This window comes from Schistocerca cancellata, chromosome 2, assembly GCF_023864275.1.
Source record: "Schistocerca cancellata isolate TAMUIC-IGC-003103 chromosome 2, iqSchCanc2.1, whole genome shotgun sequence".
Classification (NCBI taxonomy): domain Eukaryota; kingdom Metazoa; phylum Arthropoda; class Insecta; order Orthoptera; family Acrididae; genus Schistocerca; species Schistocerca cancellata.
In genome coordinates, this window is record NC_064627.1 from 747346123 (window position 1) to 747368875 (window position 22753).

At 42.3% G+C, this 22753-nt stretch overlaps 1 protein-coding gene and 2 non-coding genes across 3 annotated transcripts in view; 2 read left to right on the plus strand and 1 right to left on the minus strand.

Annotated features, from left to right (window-relative positions):
- LOC126162562 (ras-related protein Rac1) overlaps window positions 1–22753 on the minus strand; it is a 112279-nt gene that overhangs the window by 87789 nt on the left and 1737 nt on the right. The gene's annotated exons all lie outside the window — the stretch shown is intronic.
- On the plus strand, window positions 8730–8804 carry Trnat-ugu (transfer RNA threonine (anticodon UGU)). The gene has a single exon. It is a non-coding gene; the product is annotated as a tRNA-Thr (tRNA).
- On the plus strand, window positions 9169–9243 carry Trnat-ugu (transfer RNA threonine (anticodon UGU)). The gene has a single exon. It is a non-coding gene; the product is annotated as a tRNA-Thr (tRNA).

Genomic DNA, 22753 nt, shown 5'->3' on the forward strand with positions numbered 1-22753 from the left:
ATAATTACTTTTTTATACGCTAAATTTTATATGTAAACACCTATGAGCTATCAAAATGCCAGTAACTATTTCCTTCATATTCAAACGGGAAGAACTGCAGATGAAACCTATAGTGCAGATGAATGACACAAAAAAAAAATGATAAAATTATCCTGTTGAGTATTTAGTACGTTTCAATCGCACCCTAATTTCTGATTCTTGGGATATGAAGCAAATTGGACGCACGTATGTGCTGACGTTTAATGAATTGCGCATTATGTTGTTTAACGGCAACTTGCATTCCTGTATAAGTAACGAGATGCCGAGAGTCTTGAGATTATGATAACGTTTCGGGGAAGTGAAACGGCGCTGCGCAGGTAACCGAACGGACGCTTGCTGGAATTTCGGCTGAGTCAGCTCTGTTACTGACGTATTATCGGCGTAGAGAGAGCTGGGGGAAACTGGTTTTGTTAATTGACGTTAACAGCGGCCTATACTACTTTCTTCTCGCCGGAACGGCAAACCTACGTGGTTAATGAATGGGTATAATTAAAATAAATAATAGGCAGAGTTTGTTTTGCTTTGACGAAGAAGGGTTTTAAAGGATATCTAATAATACCATTCCTTACTTTAAATGGTTGCATCTGCTTCAGAGTAATAATGTGACACACACACACACACACACACACACACACACACACACACACAAAATCTTGGTGGATAATACCAGTGGCTCCGTAAACCTCTCTTCAACGTTCAACACTAAGTCTGGTTTCTATCAATGGATCCCACATCATTCATGATCTGCTGCATGTGAGATATCCTAGGTCAACATCGGCGATTCCTCCTCTTACAGCTTCTTCTGCTATTGAGCCAACAATGTTGTTGTGTCTTAAAATGTGTCCTTTAAGTCTGTTTCCTCTTCTTGGAGTGCTTCCACAGATATCTGGTTCTCTGCCCCTTCTGTGAATCTCTTTACTCGTAACTATCTCCGCATCTGATCACCACCACCACCACCACCACCACCACCACCACCACCCTGTAGCACAGAATCTCCAGGGCATGTAGCCGATTTCTCGTTTGTTTTCCTATTGTCCAATTTTTACAACAGTACAGGACTACGCCCCAAACAAATGCTTTCATGATCTATTTCCTTACTTCCAGACTGATGTTTGTTGAGCAAGTTATTTTTCAAATTAAATATAATTTGGCCTGCTGTACTCTGCTCAGAATTTCTTTCCCGCTAATATCATACCCTGTGATCCTGCTTCCCACATACGTAAATTCCTCTATCACTTCTAGCTCCTCTCTCCTACTTCTTATTCTTAATGGTTCATATTCTTCTTCTTCAGTACTGCATACAATCTACCTAAGGCTGCTATCGTATTATTACCACACTCCAGAAACATTCCATACCGGCAGGGGAAAGAAACAAAGGGTAATTCAAACTCTTATCTCGAATTTTACCCCGCAAGCCACATTACGGTGCGTGGTGGAGTGTACTTAGTGTACCACAGTATGACTTCGCCCTTAGCCATTCCTGTGTCGAATGATGTGCCGGAAGATTGTAATAAGCTACTGTGTGAGCTCGAGTATGCCTAATTTTACCTTCATAGTCTTTTCGCGAGATAGACGTAGGAGGAAGCAATGTATGGTTAACTCTTCTAGGAACGTACGCTTTCGGAAATTTAACAGTCAGGCCACGTCGTGGTGAACAATGCCTCTCTTGTAGCGTTTGTCACTGGAGTTTAAATAGCATCTTCGAACGCATTCACGCTTACTAACTAAACCTGTTAGGACATGCACTGCTCTTCTTTGTATGTCCTCTGTACACACTATCAATCCAATCTGCTATGGTTCCCAGACCGATGAGCAGTGTTCAAGTACAGGATGATCGAAGTATTTGCAAGCTACTTACTTCGTTGTTTAAGCTTATTGGATATTCTTCCAACGAATTTCAGTTTGACACAATGCGTTTTGTTTTACAGGGTCGTTCCATTTTAAATCGCTGCGCACGCAAACTCCCGGATATAATGAGTGTCACTGCTTCCAGGATGATAAAACGTGCAAAATTAGTGAATGCAAAGAGAAATGGCGGCAATGACAGTTGTACCACAAGCAGGGCCTATCATCCGCCATACTTCGATAAGGGTTTTGCGGCGTGTCTATTCGCTTTTGAAAGTGTCAGACACTACTGCACCTAATTTCGTTCCTAAGAAGAGAGCACATGGTGCGTCATATGTCACGCATTTAACAGTAACAAAATCACAGAAGCCGTGATTACTTTTCCACAAGAAATCACCTCGTTAGAGTCAAATTCTAAAACTTCTTTGTATGACAGTAGCGAACTACAAATTTGAACTGTCAAAGCTTTACTGGTTATTTCCGTGGTGTCATGTGGAATTATATACTGAGAAAATTCTGCATTCTGATAAAACACATTCTATTAATAACAATACAGTTAAGATAATATATGCATGCTGTACACACTTAATACTTACCAATGATTAGTTCGCTAGATTTGTGTTAGCTATTGCGCGCTAAAGTTTTCGATGTACACTACGCCATATAAAATTCGCTAATTCTTTCTATACACTTTATCAACAAATCCCTACATTTGCGTCTTTCAGCTCTACTGTCATGAAACCCTTTGTGCATTTTCTAGATCTGTTGCTGTATTTCAAGATAACACAAGCTGCCAGTTGTGCAAATGTAAATGTTTTCAGAAAATTGCCTTTGTTGTGGTTCTGAAAAATCAAGTCCGGCGTATATAATAATTGCTGTTTAACGAAATACAAATAAATCATTATGATAAACCGCCCGAAAAAGTTCTGCAACAACTTCGTGAGGTGTATAGTTTGCGTGTTCTTTTTTAATTTTAAGTATTTTTAAGTACGCTTTTGATCGCACGAAGTCGCCCCGTAAACATTCACCTTTGTAATGGACGTAAATAAACAAAGTGCTGTCAGCGCATTTCGGTAGACAGTGCTGCGACTTCAAATGAATGGTGCAACGCGATTTGTATGAATTGTTCAACCCGTTAACAGGCCTCGAACGTTCATTTCAAGCTTAGGCTTAGTGCATTGTCACTTCACAGGAAGAAATTTGTTTCGTGTGACTCGGGCCTGACTAACGAGCTGTGAATCAGTGTACCTGTTTATACGAAAGGAAGATGGAGCTTTAATGCTCTGTCGACATGGTTTAGACTGCGAAGAGCGTGTACACATTTTGGAACTCTATTACAGAAGCTGCTACAAGATTTGCACTACCTGCGTATCTGCGACCGTTAGTGGTCCAAGATTCAAGGGGAACACAATGTAACAGTTACTCTTACTAAACCAAAAAAGTACCTTTACTGCAAAATAATCACATACCACTATAAATGCAGTATATTAGAGAGTTCACATCAAAATCGCTGCTGAGAAACATTCAAATACCGTGTTCGCCACCCCGTGCATTGTTAATATGGTTCGACGTACCTAGACGCTCCATGTTACTAGGGGTTTGTACTGCTGTTCGTAATGGATGACTGGAGGTCTAAAAGATTACGTAGAAATGATTATAATGTCCGGATCTAAACAACCCTCCCAGTTGCCTGCAGATATTTTTTCTGTTATGTTCTCTTCGCGGTACCTAGGAGCAATATGTGGCCGAGCGGTTCTAGGCGCTACAGTCTGGAACCGCGCGACCGCTACGCAGGTTCGAATCCTGCCTCGGGGGCATGGATGTGTGTGATGTCCTTAGGTTAGTTAGGTTCAAGTAGTTCTAAGTTCTAGGGGACTGATGACCTCAGAAGTTAAGTCCCATAGTGCTCAGAGCCATTTGAACCATTTTTTGAACTGGGAGCAATAATTGGCCGGTAGCTGTAATCAGCTGCTGCTGACTGGGAGCGATCATTATGCGTTTGAATGATATCGCTATGGTGTACTCCGATTCTGTGAGGAACTTCCCGTGCTGACAAACCGCTCTTTCCCCTAAAATGACAAGTCAAAGGTGACTCCCCAACTCTTCAGCGGATTAATATATTAATCCCATTTTGTTTGTAATCGAATTTCATACAACTGCAAAAATATTTACGCCTACCCATTTCGTCACTGATTTTCAAAACCATAATCAATGATGATATTCTGGAAACATCTACATTTGCACTACTGGCAGCTTGTCTTTTTTGCATTATGTCAACTGGTTTTGAACTATTACGGCATAGTTACCACTATCATATCTATTTATCAAAATTATTAAGTAATTATTCCTGCTTGAACTACAAATGTGTCTTGCCAGCTTGTTGCAGTACACCCAGAACGATAAAATAAAGTGAAAACGCTAGACGTCTTAGTTGGTGGACTTACTGTGAGGAAGGAGGTTTTGAGAGTGAATGAGCTATTTGCACTCATACTTTGCAAGAAATGTAGTCAATCTCATACTAATCACAGACCCCCGGCGACACATTATGTGAAATTCCATACGTTTGTCAAATTATATGGTCGTGTGCTTCTAAGATCGACAAGTTTGCCAGTGTTTGAAGAGTTTGTGTGAAATTTCGATAGGCGGCCGGTATGACTAATAAATTTGACGGTTTACGCATGCATTTGTCAAATAACAGCCAGGTGGTTGGTGAAGTAGCACCTACAACATTGAGATCTGGCAACTGGAGCAGATTTCGAAGATTTAGTAACAACCAAATATTGTCAAAACACTTCGCGACACGATACGCAACGCGTGACAGCTGCTTCAAAAGTGACGTTAAATTTGACAAGCTTGGTTGATACGGCTGCGCTTTTGTTTCACAAGCTCGTCGATTGCTAACAGCTAATTTGACAAACAAGTCAGATAGTTTAAAGGGGCCTTTATTGCTGCAAACGTCGACTACGCCAGCCATTGGGAACAATGAAATGATTTACATTTCATGCTCAGAGCGACAACCAGTCGCTCAAGTAATAGGACAAGGGGATTTTTGATAAGACAACTTCTTCAGTTATGCTTAGTACATATGTTTAAAATTAGCCTTTTAACGTTAATGAATCCCTTGAGTGATGTTTTGGCATTGAACAATTATCTCCATTAGTGCCTGCGGTCTTCACTGCTTCATCGTATACTTGATTTTTTATATATAATCACTGTGCTTTGAATCAGCCTGTGAGTGTCATAGGCAAAGTGCAGTGATAGACGCACCAAGAAAGAAGCTGTATGTGAAGGAAAGCCCTTTTCACAAAATTCGAGAAGCCACTTTCCCAAACGAATCAAGAAATACATTACTTTCTCTCAGATACGTCTAGCATCACGGCCACGACGGTGCAATTAGGTAAATTCGGGCTCATTAGTACATGAGTATGGCGAAGTTTTCTTCCCTGGTACCATCCATGAAAGGAAAAGGACGAGGATAAATGAATCTTGTACGAACGTACCCTCTGCCACATAGCGTACGTTGGTTTGGGAAGTACAGAGGCAGATGTCAAGCCGCTTAGCAATTGCACCTCCCACCGAACAGAACGAGTTTATTTCTCGCAGACTGATTGTGAGTGAAGACGTTCGTTAACAGCGAACTGAATGTGCCCTTGTAGCAGTCGGTGAAAGTTGTCACGTCAGGATTTGTGCCTGCCTATCACTACTGCGACGGGACCAGTAACATGAGACGGCAGCGAGGTTTGGCTTTTGTTCACGGCTTGTGTTCGTGTAGTGACGCCAACGCCCTCGTCGAGAAAGCGACCGGACGGGCGGGCATTCCGTTACCACGTGCAGCGTAGCGTTGCAATCAAATCGCGGGCTTGGCTGATGCTCCCGGAAGCAGCCAGCAACAAGACTCCGAGCGTGCACTGACTGCCGACGCGATCACATCTTCCTTCTGTGCCTTATCGTCTTTTTATCGGTAGCCCTTTCCGCTACGATAAGACTGGCAGAATCAAACTGAATCCACTGGCTTTTTTATAGGTCAATTAATTTCATGCAGCTTCGAGAACTTCGTATTTTAGAATAACTACACTTTTCGTTTTTTTCTCGGCATTATTACACTGAAATATCTGCGTAAACGTCAACACCTCCAGCAGCATGCTACTCACCGAGCAGCCAGGTTGGAATTACAAACTATTCGCTGAGTAAGATAGAAGAGACACTGAACCAAATCTTATCCCTATCAACACTTTTCTGATGCACTTGCATGACAATGTATATATCGTCTGTGTATAATAATAAAATTGAGTTTCACACAAAGGAAGAAAGTCTTCAAACAAGAGTAGTGACTGTATGTCTGAACTTTTTTATTATTTTATCCCGAGCGATTTTTAATGCGTTGCTGCTAATCTTAAACAAAAAGTACTTAACATTAATATGCGTTTCCCACACCAGCCTGTACTTAACTAAGCAGATGATTAAGTGTGTAAGACTGGAAATTTTTCTACTACCTGCAGAGGAACTCGTCAAGAAGCCATTAAATGGAAGGAATATATGATGTATATGACAAATAGAAGCACAAGCATTTAAAGCAGCAATGCTTTAAAGACTTCCATCGCTGAAGATACACGGGAAAACTTAACACTTTTTCACACACATTCTTCAAAAGGATCGAGTCCAGATCGTAGTGATATATGAATATGCCGTGAAGAATGAATATTTGTGCAAGACCGGGACTGTAAACAGCAGTTCCTGTTTTTCGCCAACGGCTGCCTCAACCAATAGGCAAATAGAGCACGCCTCCAGGCCCTATTCAAACTTTCATTGTCTCTACTGTTCCCATTTCTGATTTTCAAACATTACTACCAGAGTGTCTCTCCCATTTTCCCCAGAGGCTATTACGCCTCCGAATTACACTGGGGTTTCTGTATTTCTGGCCGCTTTTCGTTGATACACCTTGTCACTGCATCTTCATTTGATTTCATTCCCATTATCACCACCAGCGAAGCTAATCAACCGATATAGTAATTTATTTCATGTCTGTTACGTCAACACCACCCGACTGTGTGTTTCTGCGACAAAGTTATGAGAGTTGGCGTAGTAGTGTGCTGATTGAAATGTGTAAATGTGATACGTTCGTCACAAAAATGAAAACAGAAATCACTGCATAGTTAATATGAAAAGATAACAGTAAGGTGTGTGATAAGAGGGGTACTTTCCTTGCAGTCTTAACGGCCCAAAAGATCTTAAGTTTGTGATCGATGGTCTCTACTACTTTGTTTCTTTTTTCTTTTTTTTTTTTTTTTTTAACCATAATCCGGATGCTTACTGAGAGCCCGAGATCTTGCACTGAAAAGGAACAGCGAACGAGAATCAGCCTTTCAGTAAGTCAAGTAGACTGTGGTACTCCAACAGAGGGTAATCCTCGTTACCATTTTTCATACGGAAGAGAGGAGACTTCCTTGTTCTTGATCTAACGGGGGTATGCCAGCATGATATCTCTGAATGCTAGGAATCTAGAAACAGCCTGTAACAGCCACATTTAACAACTGTGGACTGCTCATTAAACTACAACAGAAAATATGGTAGGCACCGTCAGCAATATATGCAGCTTTCTCAGAGTTACAAAAACTGCCGATTACAAAGCAAAATATAACATTTCAAGAGTGGAGATATTAATTTGTTTAGTGTTAACTTTTTCACGAACCAGGACTGATTTACGTTAGTGTGTTTTGTTTCGTGTGAGAGTATTACTAAAAAATTAAGTTGGCTTCCGACGTACCATACAACTGAAAATGTCCAGTTATTTGTGTTGGTACGAAAGTGAAACAAACATTTTCATTGAACAAATTAAACAGCGAAGCCAGCACATATTAAAAGCCCAATTATTACCTTAGGACTCAGCTGAAGCACAAATTTAACTGCAGCCTTCCTTGCCATTTTGTGGCAACCCCGGGGTGACAGTGTGCCTCGAGTGCACACAGTTCTACTGATTACAACCGTAAGGGCCTAAAACACGCAGACATCGAGCATACATTTAAATGACTTTCAGAGAACCACTGAGACAGCTTTTCGTGAATGTTGGCCTACGGCAGTCACCATAACATCAACAGATGTCAGAAGCACGAATAAATGCTGCACTCTCGCAATCTCCGATGACGTGCTTTAGGTCCTTATGGCTCTCTGCGTCTCGAATCTATTGTGTGTCCTTGTTTTCTCATACAGCTGCAGCTACGTCTGGTTATAATACGGAGAGAGATAGTTTTATCGTCGGTTCTGGGCGACGATTTGTCGCGACAGACTTTTTCCACTTGTTTACATAAACCGCACTTTGAACTGTCCTTCGCAACGCATTTCGAATAATCTCGCACGGACTTGAAGGACGCGCAAAATAAGATTGGAGTATTTACGAGGGCAGATTACTATGACTTTTCTCTTACGTTATTCGCTTTATAAAAGGCCATGGTCTGTAAGGAAGTGACAACCTTCACAAATCAAGTGAATACGTCAAAAGCTAGCTATATGGTGAGTGGTATCTTCTAGAATCGTCCAGACACAGCGAGAAATTTCTTAATGTCTCCTCGGTTCTGCAAGTAAACTAACTCACAAATAGTACAAAATTCGGTTTCAGGCACTCTGAAATCATCTTATGAATGACGAAATAAGACTTAACGAAATGGAGAGTATAAATGTTATCAGAATTACTGTTATTTTGCTGTTTCATAATGGTATCATCCAGTACTTTTAATTCACTGGTTAGATCCGATGGTCTGCTCCAATTTGTCTTCTAGAATGCTTTTTAAACGGCTGTAACGTCAAATAAGGTGCAAGGGATAAGTCCCTGCAGACGCACTATCCTCTGTGCCCGCGGTGGCTCAGATGGATAGAGCGTCTGCCATGTAAGCAGGAGATTCCGGGTTCGAGTCCCGGTCGGGGTACACATTTTTCAACATGTCCCCAATGAAGTATATCAACGCCTGCTTGCAGCTAGGGTGACCATTTAATTATTTCATTTCTAGCAAAGCTGCATGGTCATTGACGGTAACTGTTCTTTCGGGAACAGATACTACCGTCATATATAGTTAAAAATATGGGTTCCCGGCCTTTGACCTTCTTGTGCGAACGCACACGCTATGCCCGAACTCGTACGGGACTTTGTAGATTAATCTGCCACGAGTAATGAGTATGATGGGCAAACATCTATTAGGCGCACTACGAATGTAGTGTTGTGGACATGTTGGGAATGTGGATCTCACGGGGAGCGTGCAAGGGATAAGTCCCTGCAGACGCACTATCCTCTGTGCCCGCGGTGGCTCAGATGGATAGAGCGTCTGCCATGTAAGCAGGAGATCCCGGGTTCGAGTCCCGGTCGGGGCACACATTTTTCAACATGTCCCCAATGAAGTATATCAACGCCTGCTTGCAGCTAGGGTGTCCATTTAATTATCATTTCATTTCTAGCAAAGCTGCATGGTCATTGACGGTAACTGTTCTTTCGGGAACAGATACTACCGTCATATATAGTTACAATTAATTTAGTTAGTCTTCTCTGCGTCACGGTAATATTTTCTCTTTGATATCTTTTACTATTTTTTTCAGTCCAGGATGCTTTTTTGTCTTTTCCGTACACATTGCTCTATTAAAATTATAACTTAAGATGCTCCAAATACAATGTGAATGAAACTCTTTCTCGTTTCTGTATAAAACTGTTAATACACAAATATTATTTCTGAAGGCTAATTCAGTCATTGTATTTTTTATATTAATTAAACTTCTGTTTACTACTGTACTTCCCAAGCACCAAAATTCACTTACTTCCATTATTAATGTACTTCCTATCTTAATATGTGCCCTTACTTCTCTGATCGATTTACCTATCACCATTATTTTAGTCTGTTTTGCAATTATTTTCAGGTGGTGTTGCCCAAGGCAGCAAATAAAATTTTAAACATAGTTCATGTCCTCTTAAGAATCTGCTAAGGCTCTCATCAGCAAATCGAATTTCTTTCTTACCATTAATTTTGATCCTCTTGGAACACTTTTCATTAATTGTATTGCACTTCCTGTAAATAAATTAGAGAAGCAGGACAGCTTTGTTGGACACATTCTTTCTTAAGGTCACTGTGCTCAGTTTTGTATAGACTGAGAAACGACCTTTTCTCTCTTCAGTACATTTTGATTGTGTTTAGTTCTCTTAAACGTTACCTTCCTGTCAGTTGGAGTTTAATCTGGGTTGAGCACAAGGTCTTGTTTACGGAACTGTACAGGCATTTTTCAGCATCTGGAGCACCACAGGAAAAAAAAAAAAAAACCACCAGGAGTAAACGCGGCTGCTCCTCAACATGAACTCTAAGCCTTCAGCACTGTGCCACATCGCCCGTCACGCGCAGTCTGACAACGCGGTAAAGAGTGAATGCTTTTTAGGCGAACAGTTTCAGATGCGGTGGCTGCCCCGCCGCGAACTAAAATGTAAAAGACACCGGCAGCAACTGAGCGCTCTTCACAGCGTTTGATGTACGGCATGGTGCGAGGCGCTTTTACTCCGTGTACAGTAGCGCTCGCTTTAGCTACGTCTTGCGAAGTTCCGCAGGGTGAATTTTATCGGCGTCGGATGCTGGGGCATTATTACGCGACGCGCGGTCCAGCGCGTTGTAAACGTCCCAGCAGAATTTACTATGCTGCGGGGGCGGTGACGGGCGGATGCCAACGCCGTGACCTGCCAGCCAATGAGAGCTGCACCCCATACACTGAACACCAGCTACAGCAGTAGTAGTAGAATTTTTTGCTAAAGAACCAATACTGAAACTGGGGGAGGCACCTCGGCCCGCATACTGTATGTAGCGATCTTATTATTAATTGGTAACCGACATAAATTAATATGTTACGAGCCCCAATACACTAGCTATAGTAAGGGTGCAATATGTTAACCGGCGGCCCCGAAGGACTGATCGTTAAAAGTCTGCACCATTCGTGTCAAGTGTTAAGTGTTCTCTGTTGCGGATTGCTACCACACATAGCAACCCAAAGTTTTGACAACGTAATTGCCGGACGAAGTGTTGTTCTGTCATCTGTGTGAATTAACGATTAACTGATTAGTAGCTACAATTGTACCTACATTTAACACATTCACGCCAGCGATGATAAATGTTTTACTGGCTTTGTAGCGGCGCGCGTATTCATACTTCATTTGGTGGCGCTGCTTTTCGTGTTTCTCGTCGTGCTGCGGTGGTAGTATTCAAACGCCCGAGGCTACTATTTCAGCACATTGACCTTTACTGAATTAACCACTACGTATTTGATCTCATTTGTAAGTATGTGATCTCATTTGTTCAGAAAGCTCTCTCCGCTAAAGGGTCACACAAAATAACCATATTCAAAGCTGTTCATTGCGCCTGGCTGATAAGTAATTCATTACACGTTAGCGTTTTCGTGGTAGCACATTTGAGAGGCAACTGAGGCTGGACGACCTCTAATTTGCCGTTCTCGGAGAATCACATTAGGGGCGGCACAACTATAGACTAAACTGACAAACGGTCCGATATGAATCTGTATTTCATTACGTGGTGACCGAAACTATCAGGGCGGAGAGTTGCCAGAGATAATGAACGGTCATTTTAAAAGAACATCAAAACTGTGTTTGCAGTTTTTTTAATTATATTAATTACTTTCTTTTACCACGACCAGACCCCTCAATGGTCTATTCGCAGCTACAACTTCGTGTTGGAAGCTTTGTATAGCTCTTTAAATCTGTACATGCTGACGACCAGTTTGTCAAATAATAATAATAATAATAATACTGCAGTATGCAGAATGCCCCCTTCGTAACGTCAGCGCCGACTAACATGAATGAATGCTCTGTTTGCCACATTTTTATGTTTGACGATGTAATTTATATTACTATCTGACAAGAGTGTAGTGTATGACGTGATCATGGTTCTTAGACGTCAATAAAGAATATTTATCAGTAGCTCTTGGCGGTAAAACATACCGGCTCTTGAAATTGCGGCGAATGTGGGATTCGCGTATTTTGGCTACGAAATACGTTCACTACACTGTTCGTTGCAGCCTAACTGCAATTATATTTTCTTTTTCATTGTTAGACTTATTGCAGCTCAGCTCATATTACTCCAGTGGCCAACATAGCTGAGGTGCTTACGCGAATTACAGAGTCGTTTCACTGCATGAAATAGACTTTTCCATGCTCGACTCAAACAGTCGCTGAGCATGTAACGATGTTCATGGTAGACGCTACACCTGTTGGAGTTTATGCGAGTAAGTTCTTAAAATGTAATTTGAGTACAATTTTTATTTATTGATCCATGAAGTTCTGGAAATGCAGCAGTATTTCGGCTGAGAATAGTCGTGCGCTGATTTCAACTTCTTAGTATGTTAAGACCTTGTGCCTGGGCTGGATAAAGGTGAGGATGATTATGATAAGTCTTTTAAAGTTGTAGAAGGTGGTGGGAGGGTGTAATTCCCACGTACGCTCTGTTAGCAGGTTTAATAATTTTTCAGAATGAGAAATTTTAAAATGACTTCAGTGTGCGCAGCAAAATTTTCTTTCGCTCTAGATAAGCCGTCTCTTACCCAGTACGCAGTACATTGGCTTCAGAACTGAGAGCAACGAATGTGGTAAAAGAATTGTGTACACAGGTGTAACCTGAGATATACTGTACATTGAGGTGAAAAAGTCGTGGGACAGCGATATCCACTTCTGCAGATATGCAGATGGCGGCAGTATCGTGTACCCAAGGTATAAAAGAACAGTGCATTGGGCGGAGCTGTCATTTGTACTCCCATTATTCATGTGAAAAGGTTCACCAGGTGATGGACGCAAGACGGAAATTAACAGACTCCGAACATGGAATAGTAGCTGGAGCTAGGCGCAATGGACATTCCGTTTCGGAAATTTTTAGGGATTCAATATTCCGAGAGCCGCAGAGTCAAGTGTGTGCCGCGGATACCAAATTTCAGGCATAATCTCTCACCACAGAAAACGCAGTGGCCCACGGCCTTCACTCAACGCCGAAGAACAACGGCGTTTGCGTAGAGTTATCAGTGTTAACACACAACCAACACTGCATGAAATAACTACAGAAATGAATGTGAGACGTATGACGAACGTATCCGTTAGGACAGTGCGGCGAAATTTGGCGTTAATGGGCTATGAAAGCAGACAGCGTAAGCGCCTCTGCTAACAGCACGATATCGTGTGCAGCGTCTCTCCAGGGCTCGTGACCATATCGCTTGGACCTAGACGACTGAAAAACCGCGGCCTTTGCAGATGTGTCCCGATTTCATTTGGTAAGAGCTGATGGTAGGGGTATTGTGTGACGCAGACCTCACGTAGTCATGGACTCGATGTCACGTTACAGTCGCAGGTTCGAATCCTGCCTCGGGCCTGGATGTTTGTGATGTCCTTAGGTTAGTTAGGTTTAAGTAGTTCTAAGTTCTAGGGGACTGATGACCTCAGAAGTTAAGTCCCATAGTGCTCAGAGCCATTTTTTTTTTTTTTTACTCGTGATGTCAACAAGGCTCTGTGCAGGCTGATGGCGGCTGCATAATGATGTGGGCTGTGTTCACATTGAATGGTCTGGGTCCTCTGGTCCAACTGACCCGATTATTGACCGGAAATGGTTATGTTCGGCTACGTGGAGACCATTTGCAACTACTCACGGATTCATGTTTCCACACAATGATGCGCCATGTCACCTTGCCAAAATTCTTTACGAGCGGTTTGAAAAACGTTCTGTCCCATCGAACATTTATGGGCATAATCGAGAGGTCAGTTCGTGCACAACGTCCTGCACAGGCAGCATTTTCGCAATTATGGTCGGCTATAAAGGCAGCATGGCTCAGTATTTCTGCAGGGGGCTGGCAACGACCTTTGAGTCCATGCACTACGCCGGGCAAAAATATGTCCGACACGATATTAGGAGGTATCCCGTAACTTTACTCACCTCAGTGTACGTACAGTCCCAACTTTTTCGAAAGAGGCCTCATCAGGTTTAGAGAAAAAAAAACTTTATCGACAAGCGGAAAATGGGTTTCTTTATGAGTTTTCCACCTTCCTAGTTGCTCTGATATATCAACAAGCGTGCGAACCGATTTAAACCATTGGAAATAGTTTTGTGCGCCTACGACGTGTTTCTAAATGACGGAGGAGAAAGACGTATCGTTGAGTCATACGTTGTTTGGTAAGATGCACTTTTAGACGCAAATTGAGTATTTCTTAAATAGGGATGTGAACTTAGGTTCACGAAAAATTGAAAATAACATTCCTCAGACACAAATATCCGTGTGACCTCCGTAATGCCCCTCAGTGCTACTGGTAGCCGCAACGAGTTTTGCAAATCTCTCTAACATTTTTTACACCTTTCGGTTTCTGCTACTTGGTTCTCCGTCATCCAAACGGATTCTTGCCCATTTTTCACGCAAAGAAACGACACCGAGAAAGAGAGGCAGGAGGAGGAATTGCAGAAGTCTAGACAGGCTGCACCAATTTCGTAGCCCTGCTCTCCGAAGCCTCTACCTCACATTCTGATGCCTTGTCCATCGGCATAATAGGTAAGCGCTGCTACACAATAGCCACCCTTGGAGATGCATTGATCAGTTACAAAGCGGAGGCACTGGAGGGTGTATCACCATAGGGTCGGCCAAAGCTTCAACCTTCCTGGCAGACTTCTCTTGTACTGGAACGTATCAGGAATATCAATCTCGAACAGTCCCTGTAAAGTTAACATAATTTACCAACAATTAACTGTCCTTCAAAACTGAAGTACTCTACAGAATCAGTTCATAACAGACGTACCTCAACAGCCATTTTAATTAGAACACTGAGTGAGTGTGAGGGGGGGGGGGGGGAGGCGGGCGCACACGTGCGCGCCTGCGTGCGTGCCGCTTGGTCATTTGACTAAACCACACTATTCAAGTCTCCAGAGATCCTCTGGCTGCACGAAATCAATGGGCTGCTAAAAAAGAAGAAACAGTTTTGTTCTGCGATCATGGAAGGTACTACCGACAACTTAATTATTTACATATCAGTGCGAAAGAGTGTATAAGGCAACATTATCTTTGTGGGAATTCGGCTCTTATCTCTCTTTTTCCGCAACAGCTAGTGGCGTGACAAATGCCTTTTGCGATGATATAAAAATTATTTATGGAGTCTGCCAATGACTGATACAATACAGCACAGCGACAGCAATATAAACGAACTACTTTTGGATACTTTAAGGGAAGCTTCACACAATCCAGATATCACTACATAAATTTACCTTCCGCAACTTCACATCAACTTTGAATGCTTTGAAAAACTTTTTTCAACCTGACATTAGCATTGAACTATATGCCTATGCGATACTACTATCGACGGACATTTACACCATCTACAGGATGGCAGGAAGTTTTTATTTTCTTTTACAGATTCCGTAAAAACAGATACACAATCCCCGAACGAGTTGTAATATATCATTTGCTACAGTACCTGACACACTGGCGCCTGGTGAGTCATCTCTTATCTCGTGATAACGCCTGTCTACGCAAAATGCCTCTGATATCTTATCTTGAAGCACCAAATGCGCTCTCCTCTGGTTACCAGGTACCTACCTTGAACGTCTTTTAAGTACGAATCAAACAAAGATATACCCGATTCACTTAATGCAGAGGGTTTCACAGCTTAAATCATAAATAAAAGTTATAAGTACATAAGCCAATCTCAACAGCCGACAGAGCAAAAAGAAAAAAAGATCTGCAATACAATGAAGACATTTTCAAGTTCCTGTATCACCGAGTAAATTTCCGGCAAAAGTCAGGTATCGCTAAGAAGAGTGTGCTGGGTAAATTCTAAAAGGTATCTTGTAAAAGAGGCGTGTCCCTACTCGGGGGAAAAAAACTGCATTCATAATCGACCACATAGTTTAAGGCCGCCAGAGAAAAACCATGTCTTGAAAGCGAAGGAAACCAGTAATTTACGAATAGGTATTTCTTTGTCTGTGATCTCGAGAAATGCATTTTCTACCTTGAAACAAAGATTTTACTCCTTATGCTATCTGCGTGTTATCAACAGACTATGACTAGAAGTGCGCACAAACTTCACCACTAACAATGCTTTCTCTGTAATGATTAGTGTGTCCAGAGAAAGTATTCTGCGGTTTCTTTTTTTTCTGGTATATCCGTAACACCAATGAATGAAAAAAAAATACGTTTCACCCACTTCGCCAATTCTGATGTTTAACGGTCCCTCTGCTTTCCAACCAGTAATGGTTTTACCTATGGACTGATACATAGAAAAACGTTGTATTTTAATCACGCAAAGTAACAAGATGACTTTCGAAGCGGATATAGCACACTGGGTTACTTGCAAGTAACGAACCAAATTTTAGGACGGAACACTCGGTATCAGTTACGGCGTTGACAGATTCACGGACTTTCCGAAAGCTTCTGACTCAGTTTCAAGAAATCTGTGCTGACAGCCCATGAGAAACAAGGCAGTGATTCATCCTATATTAGCCTACTGAAAATTATATACGCCAATGCTTCAGTTTCCATCAATCGATATGAGTATAATCAGAACTTTAGAATTTAAAGGTAAGTTAGGAAAGTGCGGAGAAAAGATTAGTGTACGACGAGGGCATGAGACAGTAAAAGCTCTGTTTGGGAGAAGACGGGAAAAGAAACCAAACCTGTCCTTTTCTCAGGGACCGTCCTACGATTTTTCTTAACCGATTTAGGGAAACCATGAAAATCCACAACTTGGATGGCTAGTCATCGAGTAAAAATATCGTCCTTTCGGATATCAGACCAGTACAACACTGCCGCACCACGCTTGGTTTTAGGGTAAGGGATTGTGTGTCAAAACTTTTTACCAGTTCTAGCCGAAGTTTTTAGATCCTTAAAATGGGAAAATGAAGGAATTCATGCCCACGGGACATACCTCAACCATCTTCGTTTTGCTGATGACATTGTACTGATTGCACTCTTTTGCAGGTAGTCAACAACTAATGAAATATCTTAATAGTTAGGAGTACTCCAAATCATTAATATTAAGACAATGTATGACCAACATATATAAAACAAAACTGTACAAAGTAACAGAAGTCAAAGGCAGTCGAGTTATTGCGTTTAGCACAGTTGAAGACCACTGGATTGACAGCAAGAGCAACAGCAAAATAGAAACGGCCTAGTGCGCTTTTGGCAAACAAAACAGACTTTTAAAAAATTAGATTTTGATGCGTCTGAAACGAGAACTTTACAATCCATGTATACTGTGACTGTGAGACATGGGCTAGAAATGACAAAACCATCCAGAACTGAGGGTTGCTCAGAGTAATGGGGAGAGGAGTGTTGAAAATTTCAGAGAGAGACATGAAACAAACGGCTCAGAGAAGAGCCCGGAGCAGAAGACAATTAGACTGCAAAGAAGATAAAGCCAGGCTGCACCTATAGCCAGGTGAGTGAATAGTAGATGGATCAACGATGTTCTTAGGTGGAATCCAAGAGCTAAGAAAAAATCGAAATAAGTAATGGAAGGCGGTCAGGTGGCATCAAATACCTGTAGTAGCAACGTGGGCTCGTAGAGCTGGAGACCTCGTGGAAAAGTCTTGAGGGGGCCTTCAAATAGCAGTGAATGTCAAATAGTTGAGACACCTGCAAGCATGATTACACACTTTTCCACATTTTCCTCTTTCTGACGCAATACCGTGTTGCTACGAACGGGGACAAAAAGGAAATTCTTTCCTCCACCTTAGTGCCGACACATTTATTCGAGAAAACCTATTTCTTGGAAATTCAGATATTTTATTTACACTAAACGAGTACTTGTCTCAACAGTTCTGAGAAGCGACGCTCCTATGACATGGGACCGCAGCTGTTTAGCAATTACTTTATTTCTTACGGAAATGAATGAGTACCAGTGTACTGTCATCCGACATCTAATCCGTGGTGTTCAAAACAGTTTGTCTATCTGAAAGATTAGATAATTTGGCCTGACTATAGCCTTCGTTTGAATGATTCTGTGCTACGTGAGACTTCAACGTAATCCTACCTCCTCCCCATCCCCCCTTCGCTTTTCCCTGGCACATCCAAGTATGATTTTCTTTTGTTGTTAATAAAACACAAGAACTTAACAACAATATAAACCCATATGAGAAGCAGATCGAAGTGAATTCACGTAAATAATTTTAAATTCTACACAAGCACGATAGCAAATATAAGAGAAAATGAGGAATAAATGTAGACGCGAAGTAAAATATGGGGAAGACATGAACAACAGAAACAAACCATTAACACATGTTGCAAATGAAGGGCGTACAAGAAGCACGAAAGTGGTGTTGAGATCCATTACCTTATAAAGTTAAGACCTGACTGCAGCAGCTATAACTGGGCATGAACAAGGACGCGTTGGCATATTTTCAAACCTGTAGTGGCATGAGAGACCAATTTCAGCGGGCCACAGACTCACCCAAAGGTGAAACGAACGCATTGTGACTCATTGGCCAAAAGCATTAAATGGAAATACACAATCACGGCATATGACCCGTAGAGGAAACGTTTATCAGATAAAATCAAGCAGTGTGTAGGATTCAATAAAAGTCCTGGCTACTGTTGAAGCCCGCACGAACAGGATTGCTGTAACAGTCGGCCAATTGCTACTTTGTTGCCATTGGTGTACAGATCAACGACGGCAAGCTGTCTTCGGTGACCTGCATATTCATAGATTTTTATGGAAATGCGGGCTGTTCTTTTTCTCTGCGCCTTTGATATTTTACCAACGGCACGGTAGCGAGTATGCCATGGGCAGTAAACAAATACAATGTTCATCACAGTTAAACAAGACTGAGCGTCTTGAATTTGAACGGAAGCGAAAAATGTTTGTACATTCCAAACTTAGGAACCAGATGCAAATACCAGTATTCAAGTTGGAACAGAACATTGAACTCGTGTAGTAACTTAGAGATGTAGGGAACAGGCAACGGACGCGTTTGTGCAATCGTTTGCTCAGAGCGAGACAAACTAGCGCCCGGCGGGACACAGTTTACGTACACTCGGAGCGGTCAGAGGACAGGCAACTCATGACTCGAGAATTCCGCAATCAGCGCGTGATCGTGACCTTTGCCTCTTGATCCGTTCCCAATACGGTAATATCACACACATGCGAGGGACGTATGTCATATGAAAGCGCCCAGAAGGATAGCAAACTTTAGAAAAAAAAGGGGGCCGCCCAGAGAAACGAACACAGTCGGGTGTCGTCTGGGGACGCTACCTCTGTGACGGTCGGCGCCGGGCTACGAACTTAGAACCATCAAAGCATGTCAGGTAAGAGCATCGAGCAGAAGATATACTGGAATTTGCGGGAGAGCCGCCGAGTACATTAGCATCAAACCTGAAGTTACTTAAACGCCATTCAGCAGTGCCAAGGGTAATAGTCCTTTTTAAGCCTTTTTACCCACAGTTTCTTTGGATATGAGTTCCTTGAGATTTACTCCGCATTCCTGATCACCCTAGTTAGCTATTAAGCTTTCTTGCAGTTGGAGACCTGCAAGCTGTCAACAAGATGTTCGAAGCAACATCTTACTGGCCGGCCACTACCCACTCCGCGAACAGAATACGAGACGTCGGCCTGTTACGAAGCGGCGGAAACTGATGATCCGATTGGTTCAAAGGCAAAGCAAAGGCACGCAGCGTCGTGGTGCAGCTAGCATTAACGCTATGTCATGCGAACCCAACTTGGGATTTTCTCACGGGACGTCTTTAAAAGCCACAGATCAGAGCTTTTCACACAGGGCACCTTTAAAAGCCACAGATCAAACCAATCAGATAAATGAAACACTTCTTTACTTCTGACAACCATTTGACTAGCCACCACACCAATGTTTATAAACAAAAGCATGACTGCACGGCGCGATCAACAAAATCTTTGACTAAAATGAGTCTTTCTTAGGAAGGAGTATCCAGTGGACGAAGAGACAGAAGTAATTAAGCCATGTCCCAGGGACGAGCATTGGCTCTTTTCGTTCATGTTGCACAGTTATGACATGGCATACAATATTAATAGTAACCTCAGGCTGTTCACAAATGATACAGTAACCTATACCAAATAACTGATAAAAACTGCACAAATATTCAATCGGACACATAAGCTATCAATGTGCAGTAAAGACTGGCAACTCGCTATAAACTTAACAGTTGTAAAATTGTATTCGTCACATTGAAGAAAAAAACTGCATCATCCGTGATTCACAATTAGAATCAGGCGACAGAATACAAATACCCGGGGGTAAATCTGTAGGAACATGAAATGGAAGATCAAAACGTCTCGTCGTTGTGGCAGGTGGCAGACTTCGGTTCATTGGCGGAACACTAAGAAAATACAATCCACAAAGGAGACTGCGTACAAATCATTTGTGAAGCCCATATTTGAATTTTTATCAGCCACTTGTTACTAATACTTTATTAGAATACTGCTCAGTGTGTCCGACCATAGCAGATAGGAGTAACCGGAAACAATGAGCGCATACAAAGAAGGGCGAGCACAAATGATCATCAATTTTTCGTGATGTATGGGAGAGCGTCTCAGAAAGGAAAAACCTTAATAGAAAAAAAAAATCACGAGTTAGCGCCAACTACCCCACGTAAGCGTACTTAGAAAGTCTCAAGAGAAAGTATTAAGTGAATATTTTTCAATCTCCTACGTATCGCTCCCGTTCGGATCGCGCAGATAAAAGTACACTGTATACAGCACGTGCTGAGGCATTTAAGCAGTCATTCCACCCCTGCTCCATCCGCGATGTGTTACCATGCAAGAACCCCCTTCCTGCACTTCAATGGTAGATTATTCCAGACAGGATCGATTATAAAAGCAACACGGAATGTTGTAATGAGTCATAATGCAGTTGATTTCAGTTACACGGCGCCTTTTAAGGCTCAACATCAAATAGTTTTCTATATCTGGACTGGTGCCCGGATGGGACGCCTTTTTAGCTACGCACTGTTTTTCATTCCTAGAAAAAAAACCACAGAAATTAACATTAATGTATGCGTCCAAAGGAAGCCAATCGAAGACAACGTCATTAGAGACAAAGCACAAACTCTTCACATATTGCTGCGGCACTAACCTCGGTCTGATGGTGTTCACATTACACTTACTAATCAAAACTTAACTGAAAGCTTTTTATTTTCGTGCTAACCTTACTGGAGGTCAGTCAACGGTCACACTTCTAAATCATTTTTCCGCAGAAAATATTCTCATGTCAAGCCAATGAAGCATAATGTGTACACTCCAATTACCTTCTGTTCCTTGTTTAATTTACGCAATTTTATTTATGCAGTAAATTTAAGACTTCAGATTTCACCGAGCCATTTTAGTAGTGTTCAAACAAATCTTCAGCTTGTTAAATGCATTACGCTAATCACAAACTATCTGAATGTAAAAATCATGCCTTGTTTTTTGGGAATTTTTCCCCCTACCCGACTGTCACTGCACAAGACAGGCACGGAGTAAGCCCTAAGCCCTAGAAGAGAAACTCCCCATCGCCCCCCCCCCCCCCCCCCCCCCCCGCCCAGCAAAATAGGAAAGTGAACGGTCCAAGCTCAATATCTGCAACATGGAGCAAACTTTAAGAACGGTTGTGTGGTCATGGTGTTGGACTGCAAAGGGGAAATATCCATGTTCAAATCTCCCTCGTGTCCCATGTTTCTCACAAAATTATGAACTTTCCGTCCCGTCACTGACGTGTCTGTTCTCGTTCTGTAGTCTTGGCAATTGTCATACTATACACTGGTTACAGAAAATGAGTCATGTGTAAGGACATATTACCGTCGCAAGTTAATGTGATGAATAAAAGGAATTCAAGAGGCAAACCTTACAAAACGGAACGCAAGATTCATAACATGGGGTACTTGTATAGAAAAAACAGGATGTACATACGTCTGGAGGTCCCTTCCTTACAACTCGCTGTTGTAAACGGACGTTGCACCACGACACAGACCAATTTTAATACAGTGAGCAGACACGCCAATGAAAGGGCGGAATGTTCGTAATTTTGCAAAGAGAGAGAGAGAGAGAGAGAGAGAGAGAGAGAGAGAGTTCTGAACACAGATCTCCCCCTTCGCAGTCCAACAGCGTGACGCCATGGCGACTTTCATGTGCTCGATGTTGTACATCTTGTGCTTGGGCCGTTCACTTTTTCTATTTTGCTTTTTCCTCCACAGTTCATTGCACCTTCCTGTTTTCATGCTTGATCTGTGTTCATCTTTTGACGGGCTATCCACTGGGCCATCTTACCACTATATCAGAGGAAGGGAGGGTGGGAGAGTGCGATGGGGAGTTTTCCTTGTTAGATATACCACCGTTCCACAGCAACGATGTCGACTGCAGCCTAGAATCGGGAACGATAACGGAAGAAATTTAGTACAATTAGATCAGTCCTAAATAGCGAATTTTAAAAACCAAAACAAATGAAAAGTTTACGAAATATCCGCTACAACGAAAACGAGTACTATGAAATTTTGGGCTGGCAGTAAGAAACGATTGGCTTTAAATCCGGGGAAGCGTACCACATTGGGCCGATGGTAGGGAGGGGGGTTGTACAATGAGATGAGGGGCGGTAGCACGTGGATCTGGCCGCTTCTGGCACAATCGATTTGGCGGAAGGGAAAAATGAGCATCCCTCGGACTGACCCAATTCCTGGCGACGGCCGCAGCCGGCTCTTACAGGTGTGCAGCCGCAGTCCAAGGCTGGGCGTACAAGCAGAAGCTGCGGTACCTGTCACTCCAACATCAGCACAGAAATCTCAACTCCTGCTTCCTCATCCCTAAGACTAGGTTCCAGTTCGACTAAGTGTTCGTTGATACGTCGAAACCAAGGTTTGAACTTAAATTGTCGAGATC